Here is a 17307-nt window from a genome sequence, read left to right as displayed (position 1 = left end):
AGCCCAACACCATAGCCACTGAGCAACCACGGCGGGTCGCAGATGAATAGACACCAATATTTGGGTTGGTTGGATCTCATAAATCCGAATAAATATACAAAGGAATGTCCGTGGTTCGAGTCGCGTCCCACGCAACAGCATAGTATCGAAATGCCAAAATAACCCGTTGGAGGCACAATCCCCTCTTATACTTTTAGCCGTCCACGCCCGAGTTGACCTGGAGACCCAAATTGGTTTACTAGATCAAGATGGGGAAAGCAGCGGTGGCCACCAGAGACCTGGAATGGAGGACCCGCCCTTGACATTCTCCCCTCCTAATATTTATATAAGTCAATAATTTTTCTGTCTATCCATTCATCTTTCCTCTTGCTACACTGGTCTGTATATTGTATTCTTGTTGAGGTGGCACGTACTTCTGCTCTTGCGCATTGAGCGAATGTCTATACTTCGCAGCAGTACATTACAGTTTTCATAATGTGACTTATCAGCGCTCGAATGGTGCATGCCACTGAAACTGAAAGATTTCTCGTGCACTCAAATACGTGTATGTCAAGCCAATGTTCTTCCTTTATGACCAAGATACTGTATTGCGGCAAAGCGAATTATACGCAAAATTCTCAGCAATTTTCACCGTACACATTTGATAAGAATTGACATACCGCGGCTCCACGGATTCATTATCAGGCGCCCGCGTTTTTGTTCTCCCCGGAAACGATCAATCTAACCGGGAAGGCACTGTTCACTGGCTGTTTTGCAGAAACGCCTGTTCAGCACAACAGTTCAATCAGGCGATGCACGAAAGGAGTGCATTAACGTTTACTTCTATATCTGCCTCATCGCGAACACCTAAACTTAGACATAAAGAGGTTACTGAAGTAACGTGTACATTTACGGGAACGTTGTTCTTTACATGTTTGCAATGCAATTGTATGGCGCACTTGCAGGCTGTGAGACCTATATAGATTTGCCTGCCTGTTTAACCGGAACGTTTGATTTCTTCCCTTCACTTTCTACGTACTCTGTGTTGTTTTCAAAATGTTTGCTTTAAAAATTGTCGCAAAGCCCGATTGACGTATTTCTTCTTTGGTTTGATGTTATTTAGCGATTTTCTCCTCACGTACAAATTTGCTCCAGTACATAAAATAGGAAACGTGTACACTATTGCAGAAACTTACGCCCTGTTCCGAACTATCCATTTAACCCACCATGGTGGCGTAGTGACTTTGGCGTTGCGCTGCTAAGCCCCAGCGCACGGCATCCAAACCTAGCGACTGCGGCAAATGGAAAGCCCCCGTGTATCGTACATTAGGCGCACGCAAAGGACACCAAGTCGCGAGGTTCGGGCTTCTGTATGTTGCTGCTGGTCCGCCATTTTTAACTCGACTGACTCTGCTTGTGTATATATTGTAAATAAAGTCTTTCTATACTCCCCACATCCCCGTAACAATATTTCAAACCACATTCAATATACATCATCCGCATATTGGAGTTCTTTTATCCTCCCATAAAATGCGTAATAAAATAAAGCAGAAAACATTTTTCGAGAACCTATTCGACAGGTATGCACTCACTGGAACAATAAACACAAGAAAAAGGCACAGACGGGTTCACAATGCGACATCTTTTTTTGTTTTGTCCGTTCATGGGGTAACGCCCAAGCGAAGATACCTCAAGAGGGAATCTGTATGCGTGCCGAGGATTAAATTTTATGTGTTGATATCTTTAGTCCATTCAACTTAGATCGTCGCAAGAGCGCGCGGAGGTGCCACAATTCGCCGAAGTATGGCGTTCCTGCATGACATCTCCTGGTACACTCCGACGATCAACGAATGACACTACTGACGTGACGACGAAAGCCTAGTGGCCCCAGGGGCTGATAACCTCTGGTACTTGTATTTAAAAGCGGTTGTATTCATGTTAATTACCAGGAGCCACCATACGAAAATGTGCCGAGAAGGACCAAAGTAACCATCGTTTTGCTTAAGTATTGCCAAAGTTAGGCGAGTGTTGTAGGACATCGGATTCGCAGCGTTCAGTTTTAGTTAGATGCTATGGTTGAGTGGGATCGCGAATAAAAATACTGCACACACACTATTAGGCGCCGCGAAAATGAGATGTGGTTCCAGTAGTATCCTGGTTCGTAAAGGAAGGCAAGCGATTTAATTGAGCCTTTCATTTTCAGGCTGCCGGACTGGTGAACGCAACTTTACTCAGGAAAGGAACTAAGGAGGAAGCTTCGGGTCAGGACTTCATAAAAGGAGACATATTTTTCTCAACTGCCGTTGCGAAAGTTTTGACAAAATTGTTGTATTTAAAAATGAAACAACCAAGCTTAGTGACAGTCTAAGGAGGACTTAAAATTTTTGCTATATTGTTTTAATGAAAACACTGCAATATTTCAAATCAACGCGTGCATAAGCTGGGCAGCAGCGTAACTCAGGCATGAAAAAGGCATCATAATTCTCTATATACAACTAATGATACATCAAAAGTGGACGAATTCAATGTATAATACACAACTCTAAACTATATCACTAATTATAGAGCACGACATGTGAAAAACGCTCGTGAGCATTGTAACGATTTCATATAAGCTCTAACTATACACATAACATCTGTCCGCTTGAGATGCCGTTACAGTTGCAGCTTGCAGAACTATGATATATCTTCTGATTGCACAGTTGTGAATTTGCCAAACTTACATGACTTTCTATTACATGACTTTCCTTTTCTTTCTTTTTTTGGAAACGGATTTCTCACAATTTTTTGTGCCATGAACATTTTTCTTCATAAAGTTAATTGAATTTAGCTTTTTTCCATCGAAATTTCTCTCCCAAACGTTTTGATGTTGACTCAGAAAAACATGCTTGTGCTTTAAAAATATTTCAATATGAGGCACTCGAGCTGGAAAAATGCTAAAGCTTCATCTTAGAAGGCCTCTCTCCAGGTTTGGCCAATGAAGAAAGAGAATTTATTAGCAGGGTCCCATGCTTTTAACTGCCTGGAAGTGATCAATGTTACGCGGAGCGCACTGTTCACTCGCTGTTTCCCAGGACCGCTTGTTCACTAGAACAGTTCCATCATCCGATTCATGAAACGACTAGATTAGCGATTACGTTTCCATCGACCTCATCACGCAGACCTCAATTCAGGCCTGAAGAGGTGAATTAAGAAGTGCACATTTACTGCGACGAGACGCTTGATGAGTTGACAGAAGTCCTTTTGCAATGACATTTTGGGATGCATTAGGAGGCTGCGGGATTTATTTAAATTTACCAAACTGAATACTCGGCGCGAATTACTTCTTCACTTTCTTTTTCATATTTCTACGCGCGAACGAGACCGTTTATAACCATTACGGATGAAGGGGACCGTTCACTTTAGGTCGCTAAGGTGAGCGCAAGAGCGGCCAGCTGGTTGACCAACTCAGCGTCGTTCTCTTCTTCCTTCCCCCACTCGGGACCGCAAGCACGTTCACTGGTCTTCGTTTTATTCATGCGTAACATTCCTCTCGTCGCAGACTAAGCCCGCCGGGCGAGTCAATCCATTTGTCTCGACGTGAACAAATTCAAGCGGGCGACATGGACCACTTGTGTCTTGGCAGCTCTTCTACCACTCGCCGTGAGCCGAGCTATCTTATACGTGACTTCGGTGAGTCTGTTAATAATAACAAACGGTCCATCGTAGGTGGCCAAAAGCTTTTGGCATAACGCGCGTTTCCGTACTGGAGTCCACAGCCAGACTAAATCACCAGGGCGATAGGTTACCGGACCGTGGCGAATGTCGTAGCGTCCTTTTGATCTGTCCTGCGGTGCCAAAGTGCGCAAACGAGCAATACGACGAGCTTCTTCGGCGAGGCAGAGAGTCTCGGCGACAGTGGGATTTTTGTGACTACAGAAGGGGAAAACAGTGTCGATTTTGTACCGGGGTGGCCGTGCGTACAGCAGGAAGAAAGGGCTATAGCCGGTAGTCTCGTGCTTGGTGGTGTTGAACGCGTACGTGATAAAAGGCAGTACGTCATCCCAGTTCTTGTGGTCGGATGAAACATACATAGATAGCATGTTTACAATTGTCTGGTTGGTGCGCTCCGTAAGCCCATTCGTTTGAGGATGGTATGGTGTCGAGTGACGCAAGTTGGATTCGCACAAACGAAGCAGCTCCTCTACAAGGTCCGCTGTGAATTGTCGACCACGGTCGCTGATCATCACGCGAGGCGGACCATGTCGCAGGATCGCATATTGCAGCAGGAATGTTGAAACGCCAGTGGCAGTTGCGGATGGCACGGCCGCCGTCTAACAGTAGCGTGTGGGGTAGTCGACACAAACAACTATCCAACGGTTTCCCTTGGCTGATTTTGGAAATGGGCCTACGAAGTCAATGCCCACTTGTTGGAAAGGCGTGCTTGGAGGGGGGATCGGCTGCAGGAGACCAGCTGGAGCAGTAGATGGCCGTTTGTGGCGCTGACACTGCATACAGCTGGCCACATACGTCTCAACAGACTGTCGCATTCAAGGCCAATGAAAGCGTTCCTGAATCCGGTAGAGCGTCCTCGCCAAACCCAAATGGCCAGACGTAGGGTCGTCGTGCATAGCACTCAGAATCGCTGTGCGAAGGCTCTCCGGTACCACTAGAAGAAAACGTGCGCCAGTGCCGGAAAAGTTCTTCTTATACAGGAGTCCATCACGTACACAGAAATGGTTTGCTGCCGTCGAGGCGGTAGTAGCGGTGAAGAGCGGTGTTAATTTATCGTCTTTTCGCTGTTTGGCTTTGAAGCAGTCGAAGTCTGGAAAACGCGGCGACACAGAAGCCACGAAGTGATCGAAGTCGTCGGCGTCACAGTCCGTAGTGCTAAGTGGCATACGCGAGAGGCAGTCCGCATCAGCGTGTCGTCGACCGGAGCCGGAGCACCCAGCGCGCAAGGCAGCCACAAGGGTCACGAAGATTCACAAGCCAACTCAATGAGTGTTGATCGGTGACCACTGTAAAGGGGCGTCCATACAGGTAAGAACGAAACCGCTGAACCGCAAATATTACCGCGAGGCATCCTTGTTCGCTGACAATGTAATTCTGCTCGGGCCTACTTAATAAGCGGCTTGCATATGCGATCACGTGTTGGTGGTCACCGCAGCGTTGAACTAGAACGCCCCCAATACCTACGCCACTGGCATCCGTATGAAGTTCCGTCGTAGCTGAAGGACTGAAGTGTTGAACAACCGGTCGTGACGTCAGCAGGAACTTCAACTGACGAAAAGAAGAGTAGCACTCCGAACTCCACTCAAATGGGGTGTCCTTTCATAGCAGGCATGTCAGTGGATACACGACGTCGGCGAATTTAGGAATAAATCGGCGGAAATAGGAACAAAGCCCCAGAAAACTACGGAGCTCCTTGACAGAGCGCGGTGCACTGAACGCTTCAACGGCTGCTGTTTTCTGGAGATCAGGGCGGATGCCATCCTTGTCAACGAGGTGCCCAAGCACAAGAGTTTGGCGGTCTCCGAAGTGACATATTTCTTAGAGTTTAAAACTAGACCAGCGTTTCTCATGCAGTTCACGACAATATCCAGACGCGAGTTGTGTTGGCTGAAGGTGCGGCCAAACATGACGACGTCGTCGAGGTAGCACAAGCAGATGTTCCACTTCAAGCCGCGCAGAACAGTGTCCATGAATCTCTCGAAAGTTGCCGGAGCGTTGCACAATCCAAATGGCATCACATTAAATTCGAAGAGCCCGTCAGAGGTTACAAAGGCAGTCTTCTCCTTGTCGTCAGGATGCGTCGGAATTTCCCAATAGCCGGATCGTAAATCTACTGAGGTAAAGTAAGAGGCGGAATGAAGGCAGTCTATTGCGTCATCAATACGTGGGGGTGGGTACACGTCCTTTTTTGTTACAGCATTCAAACGGCGATAGTCGACGCAAAATCTCCAAGATCCATCTTTTTTTTTAACAATAATCACTGGAGCTGCCCATGGACTCGCGGACTCTTGTACGACTCCCTTTTTCGTCATTTCGTGTACTTATTCTTTGATAATCTGGCGCTCTGATGGTGAAACACGATATGGCTTTTGTCTAATCGGATTTGCCGAACCCGTGTTGATGGTATGGCGCGTTCGAGACGCAGGAATTGCAGGTATTTTTTCCTTCTGCGCAAAGTCAAATACTGAAACGTGCTTCGAAAGCACACCCACTATCGTTCAGCGTTCACTCGTGCTGAGCGATTTATTTACCGTCGACAAAAGGGCTGTTTCCGAACTGTGGCCATCAGGGGCGCTATAACGTAAAGCTATTCCAAACCTTTCTATTCCAATTCTGCAATCAGCCCTCCACGATTGGTCAAAAACTTTTTTAGGCCAGCCCACTTAACCTGTCTGTCACGCGACGTCACGAAATCCGTGATAGCTCCCCATCTGATATGACCTGTACACAATAATTATGAATTGTTTGATCGAACAAAAGAAAAATGGTCGTTTTTTACTCGACCCCTTTTCGCCATTAGCCCTCGGCTATAGGTCAAAAGTTTTAGGGCTGCACCCACTTCACCTGCCTGTCACGCGACGTCACAAAAGCGCAGAAATTCACCACGTCGAAGTGACGTGTACGCGATAAAGATGCATTAATATGCCGAACAAAACTGAATTTTTTTCTGAATAGCCGCTGGCTGCCCCGTTCCGAAAGGAATAAAAAATGGCTGCCGCCGATCCCTCAGACACTGGCGACTGGCACCTGCCGGAGAGCATGGATATAATTACGTATAATAAAACATATTGCGTGGCCGTGAAAAGTTTTCGAGCACTTTCGGCACGTTTACGACATCGTTCTGCCAACTCTCTTTTGCTGAGGATTCGTTTCAGTGTCATTCTTAAGCTTCCCTTGCATGCCGCCGCGATTATATGCCAGCCACCGCAAGCCAAGTAAGGGAAAGCGGACCAACCGCAGACGTCGGCACCACCCTCTTGACCCGGTTCTCGATTTTGAGTGTAGTGGCTCGGCCATATCGAATCCTTCTCCACTTCAGTGTGCTCGTCGCCTCTTGTCAGCCACTTAGATAAGACAAGCCGCTCAGTGCAGGCAATGTTATTCGTTTTTCAAGCAAACAAATGTGACCTCCTATGAACGAGGAGAGCGTTTGATTGGTCTGTTCAGACAACCCTGCGGGTGATCGCCTGGTGCTTGCCGTCAGGAGATTGGAATAAAAACATATTGGAATAGTTTTACGTTATACGGCCCCAGGTTCTTCCGGCACATCTGTAAGTTAAGCCACTGATAAGGACGCGTGTTCCCTGCCGAAGGTTAATTTCATGCCGTCTGGTAGTATGACGGGCTCCTTAGAACAGTTTACGGTCCATAAGCCAGTGCGTCCGCCTTTGATCGACACCACACAATGTGGCACCAACACATTCTTCTTCACACAGTTGAAGTGAATCGGCTGTACGGTAGCTACAAAGCTGTCGGAATCGGCGCCGCAACAGACAACGGGAACGCAAACGGTAAATGATGCAGGTATGATCGTATCACCACAAACACACAGTATAGCTTCGCCATCTACAGGGTTCTCCAGGAGTCGTGATGGAATCCTACCACTTATGAATACCTTCCCTGTGCGGCAGTCTACAGTAGCACAACACTCCCGCAAGAAGTCTATGCCGAGAATAACATCATGGGTCGACCGAGGAATAATTACAAACTCTATCGTAATAACATGGCCTCCCATGAACACGTCAGCACTACACACACCAATAGCTCTCAACGGCTCGCCACTCACTCCACAGAACTTTGAATCTTCATCCCATTTAAACAAAACCTTTCGCCCTAACACGTGTTTAAAAGAGACACTCATGACCGAAATTGTTGCGTCTGTGTCCACCAGAGCCATCACAGGGACATTATCTACAAGAACGCGGACTTTGTTTTTCAGCATCAACACAGGAGATATTTCTGTCAGTAGCACGTCTCCAGCAACCTCACCTCCATCGGCCGCGCTAGCTAGTTTTCCGGTGCCGAAGGGGACGTGGTGCGACGCATCGGTGAGGGAGAACGGGGAGCACGACGTTGCGGTGGGAGTGTGAAACTCCTGTCAGATGCTGGGGAGCGATTACAGGAGCTTCTCGGCCAATACTCGTCGCCAGATGATACGTGTGCTGGCCACGGGGCACCGTGTGGCCGTTCGGAGGGCCGAGAAAGCTCCGAACGCTGGCCATAACACGTGGTCATACGCTGGTTTCAAAGCCGCGATGTATGACCTGGGACACCGCAGGAATAACACCGGGAGAGGTCGAAACCTTGGTTGTTCGTCGATGAAGCGGATATTATCATTTTCCCGTGTAAAGTGGGCTGGTTCGTGGCGTGTGTCACGACGATACATCTGGCGTCGAGAAGGCGTGCGCTGAGCGCGTCGGTCATAGCGCGGAGTCGGAGGGCGTGTTATCATCCTCGACTGTGGGGCTGCGCTGTACTCTACGGCCGCTGCGGTAACCATTGGTTGCCAAGAACCGAATGTGGCGCCGTCATAGCCTCACGTGACGTGTACACACCATGGTGATCAGCAGTTGAATGCAACAGCTCTTCGCGGCGGGAAAGTTCCTCGCGGATAATCTGTCGGATCGTCGAAGGAAGGTCAAGGCAAGGACTCGTGTCCACACGGCAACCATCGTAACGTTTGCTGACCGACCAAACTTTGGCGCAATCCGACGCATCTTGAGCGGTTCAAAAGTTCTGCAGTGCCGGATGATGTCGGACACAGAACTGAGGCTCTCCTTTCCAATTAGGAAATTGTACACATCCTCAGCCACTCCTTTCAGCAAATGTCACACTTTATCTTCTTCCGACATGCGAGTACTGACCACCTTGCACAGCTTTAACACTTCTTCGATATATGTTGTGCATGTCTCACCTGGTAGCTGCGCCCGTTGCGACGATGTCTGCTCCGCACGCTTCTTTTTGGCGACTGAGTCCCCCAAACACGCCTTTAACTCGTCAACAAAATGTTCCCACGTCGTAAGCGCGCCCTCGTTGTTCTCGTACAACACGAGGGCGGTATCGGTCAGGGAGAACACCACATTGGTGAGCTTAGCGGTTGCATCCCACCCGTTGGACTTGCTCACTCGTTTGCAGTGGAGGAGCCACTCGTCGGCATCTTCCCCCGCTTTGCCTCCGAAGGTGGGTGGAACTCGCTAGTATGGCAGTGGACTGCTAGGCGCTGCCCTCGGAGCGGCTACTTCTGGCATCTCGAAGACGGTCATGGCTGATGGCGGGAGGCCAGCAAGTCCACGGCTTCGACGAAGCTGCGGCAGTGATGGTTCTGCTGTTGTAAGCGGTACCCCGCACCTCCACCACTTTGTTACGCGCGAAGGAGACCGTTTATAACCCTTACGGATGACGGGGACCGTTTACATTAGGTCGTGAAGCTGAGTGCAAGAGCGGCTAGCTGGTTGGTATGGTATGGTATGGTATGGTATTCCTTATGCGATGGCGCACACCCACTGTGGGGGATTGGCCAAGATTTGGGTGAAATTAGGCTATCTTTATTAAAAGACTAAAATTGGTAAAGCTAACTGGAGGAAATGAACAAAAATAAAATGTTTAAGAATTCAAGACAATCTCTTTGTAGCACTTATAAAATCCTCCACGGTTGAGAAAATATCCCTGTGGCACTTTCCAAGAGAGGAGGCTCCTAGAGAAAGGATATTTATAATTGAAAAGCTCAAACCAAAGCTGTGTAAATCTTGATTCTAGATTTTTTCTTAAAGAAGTGAAACGGCGGCAGAATATGAAAAAATGATCTATTGTTTCATCTTCTCCACAGACTGGGCGCAGAGGGGAGGGCACCAGACCAGCCCTGTGACGATAGAAGTTTAATTTTGGTATTCGACAACGTAATTGGGTAAAGATGACTTCAGTTTTTCTGGTGTGAAAGGAATTTTTGGGCCAAGGGAATAGGAGGTGTCGATATTCTGAAAAATTAGCTACAGCTGGGTTCAAAAAGTGTTGAGTAATTGTATATCTCCTGAATCTAGCAGTTGTCAGGTAAGCTACTGTAGGAAGTAATGGTAATACAGGGCCACTGAGGGCCTCGCTCGCGAAACTGTCAGCCATTTCGTTCATGACTAATCCTTTATGTCCAGGCACCCAAAGCAATCTAACTAAATTTATCTGGACAGGCACTAGAAAATGAAATGTACGTAAAAGGTTAGTGACACCATTTGCTGTGAGCGAGGAACATAAGGATAAAGAATCTGTTATTATTACTACTGCCGATATTGACAAATTTAGTTTCCGTAAGGCTAGGACTACAGCTAGAAATTCAGCCAAAAATACGGAATAGCAGTCCGGAATCCTGATTGCAAATGACCAGTCTAGAGCGGGAGAGAAAATGCCAATTCCAGATTTTTCTTCACACTGTGAGGCGTCTGTCGCAATGACCGTACTTATAGATAAACTCAAGAAATGGTCCTGTAATAAGCGGTTTAATGTATTATAAGGGATATGTTTTGCAATATTTGGGTAGATGTCATCATATATAATTTGTAGGTTCTCTCGCACATCACAAATAGGCGGTACCTCCCAGAGATGTACATTTAAGGGATTTATCAATGTTTGTACGAAGACCACCTGTGGTGTATGAAAACGATGCCAGTGTACTCCAAAGAAAAGTGCAGGCTGGGAAATGAATATGTATTTCAATATTGTAATAGGGGATTCATACAATTTTAAGACTGTTTGCACCGTCAGTAACCGAAATCTACACAATATTGAGGGCAACCTGACTTCTTGGTGTAATATGCTATTGGCAATATATTTCGGTAATCCGCAACACAGTCGTAGGGCTTCCCACTCAAGTAGAACAAGGGGACATAATTTATAAGCTGGAGCACCAGAAAATAAAACACATCCAAATTCTAAAATGGGCCATACATACATTTTGTATATCATTAAAAGTGGATCGCTCCGCATTCCGGACCGACAGTTGCACAGCTTACGTAGCATACCAACTGCTCGCACTGCTTTTTTAACTATATGTTCAATATGGCCGAGCCAGCTGAGGGAACCGTCATATACAACACCTAAGTATTTCACCGACTCCACTTGAGGTATAGTCTCGAGGCGATAGGATATCGATATATTAACGGGATTGTTAAGAGGGAAAACCAATATCGAGCATTTTCTAACGTTAAGTGAAAGGCGAATTTTGTTTAACCAGGTTTCTACGGCGTTGAGGTAGTTTTGTAGTCGATAATATAGAGAGTGAATATCACTGTCTGATGCGAAGAAAGCAATGTCATCCGCGTATACGTATGTTTGTACATCTTGGTGAAGAGGAATGGAACACATCAGAATATTAAATAGTAATGGTGAAGTGACAGCTCCTTGAGGAACACCTCGCGATTGATTATATATACTCGAGGAAACGCCTCTCAGACTGCAGTAAAATGTCCTTCCATTTAAAAATTCACCAATCCAGTTTGAAAAATAATTTGGAATCTCTAGATTTCGCAATATATCTAATAAAATTAAGTGTTCTACACTGTCGTAGGCTTTGGAAATGTCTAATGTCATGCTAATTTTACTCTACTTTCTAGGTCCACGTGAGTATGCCAAATTGAACATGATTGTCGGAATCCAATTTGGCAGGGGCTAAGCAATTCCTTGTTCTGTATAAATTTATTTATGCAGGCATATAGAATTCTTTCAATTAATTTAACCAAATTTAAGGTTAGCGCAATTGGCCTAATGTTATCTATTGTATATCCTTCTCCATGATTTTTAAGAATAAGGATGATTTTAGCAATTTTCCACGCAGACGGAATCCATGAGAAGCGAATTGGGTAATTTACAATAGCTAAAAGGTCATCAGGAGCTTCCTTAAATGAAATTCTGATCATAGTAGATGTTACCCCATCCACACCGGGAGCCGAATCTGGAAGTCGCTCCACGATTTCAGCCAATTCTAACATGGAGATTTCTGTAAAATCATCTGATGCCCTTCCTAAACGAGAACAACTTGGCAAGACAAAAGAAAGAAGTTGATCAACTCAGCGTCGTTCTCTTCTTCCTTCCCCCACTCGGGACCGCAAGCACGTTCACTGGCCTTCGTTTTCTTCATGCGTAACAATGTAGCTTTCTTTATTTTCAGCATGATGCTCTACGACATGGCGGCAAATCCTACTAAAGTTTTCCTTTTGGAGTGTGACGTTTCTTTTGGCAGTTTTTACCTTCATGTACAAGTTAACGCTCGTAGTTGCACAAAAGAAAAGTCTACACTGCTTCCGAAGCCTACAACATGTCGCAGCTGTTCAGTTAACCCGTTGTAGTGGCGTAGTAGCTTTGGCGTTGCACTGCTAAACACGCGGATGGTGGCGTTGCATTGCACATTGCGCTGCTAACACCCGCTGCGGCGTCCGCGTTTCCGTGGGGGCGAAATGCAAAACCGGCCGTGCGCCGTCCTTTGGGTACGCATTAAACCAACCCACGTGGTCCGAAATATTCAGGAGCACCTACTGCGGCATGCTTCGTAATCATATCAGGGTTTCCTCGCGTAAAACATACAAGTTATACTAAATTTAGCTGCTCATATAGTGGCAGCTACAAGATATGCTCTGTCACTTTATATATCTTTGGCTGCTCAAGAATATTAGGCCAGTGCATGTGTTTCTTTTATCAAGTGATGTTTCTTCTATCAAGGAACATGGCACGGTTGAATGAATACAGATTCTCGCAGTTCGATGGGCGAACTTGTGCTGACGATGCAAAGTACCTCTCAAGACAACAATTTGGGACTAGAATCATACGATCTTGACTCCCTCCTGGATTGCAGGACGGGAGTTTTTACATACCTCCGCACTAATTTTTCGCAATCGCTGGTGCACACAGGTGTTATAAATAGTACAGCATTCATAGCGCAGCATATTCACTCTGATTAAACATGGCAATCTCAATATCGAATCGACGACGATGCTCACATTTGAACAGCGTCACTTCAGTCAGAGTGGTTACGAGCACAAGGTAAGGCACTGTTGCGATCGTGTAATCATCAAATAAAATAAATAAGCTTTATTACTACTACTCCAGGCTAGATGACCGGGGTAACTAGTTCCGAAAGCTATTTCCTGCGATTTTCAATCCAGTATATAAAGGTAGTGCATCCATTGAGCTTTGCTAACAACCTATGTATATTGTATTTTCACATCACAATAATAAACACTGTCAGTGATAAATTCATATACAAACACCGGGCATACTTCTTTTCTGTGGCGCAAGCTTTCACTTTGGAATGTAGATACCAAAAAAGTTATTTTTTAGAGGTAGAAAAAATATACGCAGAATAAACACGGTTTGCATCAAATTAGGCAGTTGCCGTTTTATTTAGGTAATTGAAATCGCACATTTCTTATCTCTTCGCCTATCTACCTCTGTTGCCCCGAATGTAGCAATAGTCGTATACAGGATCATTGTTGCGGCCACGTGCTTCATTCAACTTTCTGAAACATTTGTGAAACTCAAGGCGCCCGTCGTTTTTGTCTGTTAGCTGGCTTTTTCTCACATGTAATTCAAAGTGCCTTTTATCTGTACAAAGAGAAAGAAATGCACTTTCAGTTTGTAAAAAACAATAATTACTGAAGCTTTCTTCAGAAGGCAGCGTCTAATATTCTTCTTTTCCTTGATTGTTCTATTAAGAACACTGGATTAATATTTCTTCATTTTTACCTTACCTAAAACGGTTTTACACCTCAAGACTGAAAGTAGTAGGACAGAGTGCTATGACTACTGTATTAAGGTACAATGGTGGAACATTGGTTATCCTGGAATTCTTAACGAGCTCCAGAATCTAAGTAATGCGAATTCATATTTAAAACACCAGGATATCGGATAAACATTAAGAACCTCAGTCAACGGTCCTGAACATAGAAGTGAATTTGGGGATCGCTGCTCTTGACCACTGAAAGAGCGTGAAGTCCGGAACTTCTATTTCTATATTGACTCAATAGGCTTGTCATTTAAACTGTGACCCGCCAGTTATATCTGACAAGTCATTCAACAATCACTAGTCGACGACATGGCAAATAATAAAGGCAAGCACATTAACCAAACCCTCGCTGTAGTCACATCTACCCAAATGTTTGCATTCCGCACTTCATTATTTTGCTTTGCTATTCATCTGTCAACATACTTCTAGGGCATTTCTTCCTATCCATGCCATTCCCTGCAGTATTATGGGGGTGCATATGCACCTGCTAATCCCTCTACTTTTCAATAATTAAATTTCTCTTGTTTTTTGCAAAATGTCCCGTTCCAATGATGCCACCATGGCTTGGATTTCCGCCAATGCTCGCGTGTTGCTGGTAACTACCATTCACAAACAAACGAACGAAAGACCGAAGGTTAAAAGTGTTTATCGTCGTTGTGAGCACTTAACAATTTCGTCCGCTACATTTTTCTGCTCAACAAATGAACAGTTTTCTGTGTGGTAGCTCGGGCGATAAGAGTTCGCTTTATGATAGGCTTCATTCAATGTTCTTCGTTATGCAATCATTTTATTAAGTTCTGCGCTAGTGCGACATCATGCAGTCAATTACAGTAAACACAATACGTGGGGCAGAGTTGGAAGCAATTGAATTGTTTCATTCTAAAACATAGAGTACTGCCGCTCCGCCTTCAATTCTTGGCATCAACTTTGACAAGAGATCACAGCGCTTGCCTTGAGATGCCCTTTATGTTCAGTTTTACTCACTCTTACGTCGCCGGTTTAATTTAGCAAATGTAATTCGGTTCTGGCAAAACCGAAATTCTTCCCCAGATCAGGCACATACAGGGAGAGGGGGATGGAGGGCCGCTCTTCAGCGGTAGTATGAGCGCTGTCGACTTGTGGAGCACCAACGTACATGCACTATTTTCTAGTCAAGCATTTCGTTTTATCAACAATTTCCAATAATTATATCAACTGTTTCTCCTTACGATGTATTATCAGCCACATGAAAATTCTCCAAACCTTCTATCTGCAGCAGATCTCGTTTTTGACATCACGTCTTGTGTCGCGAAAGGCGTATACCACGGGCCCTTATTTCTTTTTGTGACTGTTGGGTCGTCCTCGATGTCGGAAAGCTGGACAGAGATCAGTGTCCGAGAGGTAGAACCACGAAAGCGAGCGGCGCGGTAATAACCGCGATGCTGCCTTGGGCATGTGCTCTCATCCAGTCGATGCAGTCGAACCTGACACTTCCTTTGTGTACGTGTCGTGCGGTCGTTTCATACTTGGCTGTACTCTCAATCATGGGGGAACGACTCAATTGTCTCAATTGTGATGGTTAATTTCGTTGTGTTGGTGGCGATTTCGCAACCGTGCTTGGTCGCCTAAACTGTGACCTCTATTGGATCATGACGGCTTGCCTGATTGATCCCAGTAGGTGATCGGTGGAGAAGCGTGCGTCTCCTGACAGTCCGCGTGCCCCATGTATGCTGTGGAAGCGAATTTAAGGGAAGGGTCTGAATCGTTTCGTGGGAGCAAGGAGACAGCTATCCATGGCGCCACTCCAACTGCCCTTACTGCCCTTGCGGCTTTCCTGCCTTCAGGACAGTTAGGGCCGGCCGGTATCTTGAAACGCTTTAATCGGGCAGCTTTGGTTGTGCATGAGTTCCAACCACAACCGATCGACGCTCATTTCTCTGCCAGCCAGCAGCCGCGGTGCCGAAAGGTCTCGGCACCTGCCATCTGCGACATTTTTCGCCACCTGCGCTGCGGCAGAGCGTCTTTGTCCGCGGGGAGCTACCGACCACGTCAGGGACCTAACCCGATCGTGGACTCCATAGCATCGTTATCAGACCACTTAAAGGCTTTAGAAGGGGTACGTCTTCAAGAGCATTGGCTAATCGAGAAGTTCCGGTGACGACGACGGGCAACTACTATGCCAGCTGTGCAACCGCATCGTCCGCATCGCTCCCCATTGCTGGCAGCGATTCGGAGAAGACGGACGCCCATCGAGTGGGCAGCGTGATACTCGAGGGGAGCAGCTTTACCCCCTCGGCAAACGAGGAAAGCCGGGTGTAGGAAGCCCATCCGGCCGACGATAGTGTAACCTGTCGCAAAGTCAGCCCCTCGCATTGTCTGTGCGAGGAAAGGAGACCGACACAAAGTTACGGCAGCGCTCTAGCTTCGAGCACTGAAACTTCGACAGGCTTTGCCTCCTTCTTCGTGATTCCGCACCACCAAGCGAAGAAAATCCCATACCATTGCTCGGGCTGGATCACGTGAACAGTGGAGAAGATCAGAAGGAAGACGCGTGGATGAGAGAAGTTATGCACCACTTAGAGCCGCCGAATGTAACCGCTGTCCGAAAATTGAAAAGAACGGCACGGAGCTTTCGGTAAGTCCATGGTGCTTTGCACAGAAGAGCCATAGGCATTCATGAAGGACACACGGCACTCGTTGTCCAAGAGTGCTTGAGGTCGGAGGTTTTAAGGCACTTTCATGTCGACACTACGGCGGACCATGTCGACGTCAAGCGCACATGGGGGAAAGTGCGCCTCCGTCATTTTTGGCTGAAGATGTTCTCCGATGCTAGCAAGTACGTCCCTTCTTCTCTGACTGCAAGATTCACCAGAATCAACAGCTACCACCCTGAAAGCCGGCCACTGTCGCCCCATTTGTGGCCTCGAAGAATGAACGAATACTCCAGGTAGATAAAGGCCAAGGGTCACAACGCGGAATCGAAGACAAGAAAGTAGCCCACCGACGCCAGCATCGTCCCAATACAGGAAACCAAACGCGGCAAAAATGCAGCAGCGTGAATGTTGAACGGTTACAACCCTGTCATGTCCGGCAGTGCTCCGATGGTGACGCAGAAGAGAGTCTGTTGAGGAATGCCGTAAGAAAAATGTAATGTGTAATATTCGTCGTGCTGCGCGCAAGTGCAGTTCGCGTGCTGACCGGAGGCTTGCCTCTTGCGATCGTGTGCGTGAAACAGAAAGCCGTGATCGATTGCGCCAAGCCAACAACTCGGACGAGACCGAAATTCACTTCGACCGGAGAACATCTCCAAGACAGTGCGGACTTACAAGCGTTGCAGCTTACGACTGAACGTTCGTTCAATTTGTTTGTGTTGCGCAATAGCTCGATTTTGATCGCGCTTCTTATATTTTATTTTCATTTTATTTTTCCACTTTCTGCCTTACCGCTACTTCATTTTCTTTTGTAACATGAACGCCTCACATATTCATTTTATGAAGGTTCTTTTCTTTAGACGTTCGAAGTGCTTTGTAAAAACGAGAGGAACATTGTTTTTCATAGAGGGGAGGTGTCGCAAAGAAAGTATGCCGCGT

The 17307-nt window shown here is 46.4% G+C and overlaps 1 long non-coding RNA gene across 1 annotated transcript in view; it reads right to left on the bottom strand.

Annotated features, from left to right (window-relative positions):
- Positions 1–13377: 13377 nt before the first annotated feature.
- LOC126522959 (uncharacterized) overlaps positions 13378–17307 on the bottom strand; it is a 42770-nt gene continuing 38840 nt past the window's right edge. The window contains exon 5 of the long non-coding RNA XR_011894927.1: positions 13378–13557. This is a non-coding gene — a long non-coding RNA (uncharacterized lncRNA). The remainder of the gene's footprint in view (positions 13558–17307) is intronic.

The sequence above is a fragment of the Dermacentor andersoni genome, chromosome 6, assembly GCF_023375885.2.
Source record: "Dermacentor andersoni chromosome 6, qqDerAnde1_hic_scaffold, whole genome shotgun sequence".
NCBI classification, from domain to species: domain Eukaryota; kingdom Metazoa; phylum Arthropoda; class Arachnida; order Ixodida; family Ixodidae; genus Dermacentor; species Dermacentor andersoni.
The sequence above is the reverse complement of the archived record's forward strand: the minus strand, read 5'-3'. Positions and strand labels throughout refer to the sequence as shown.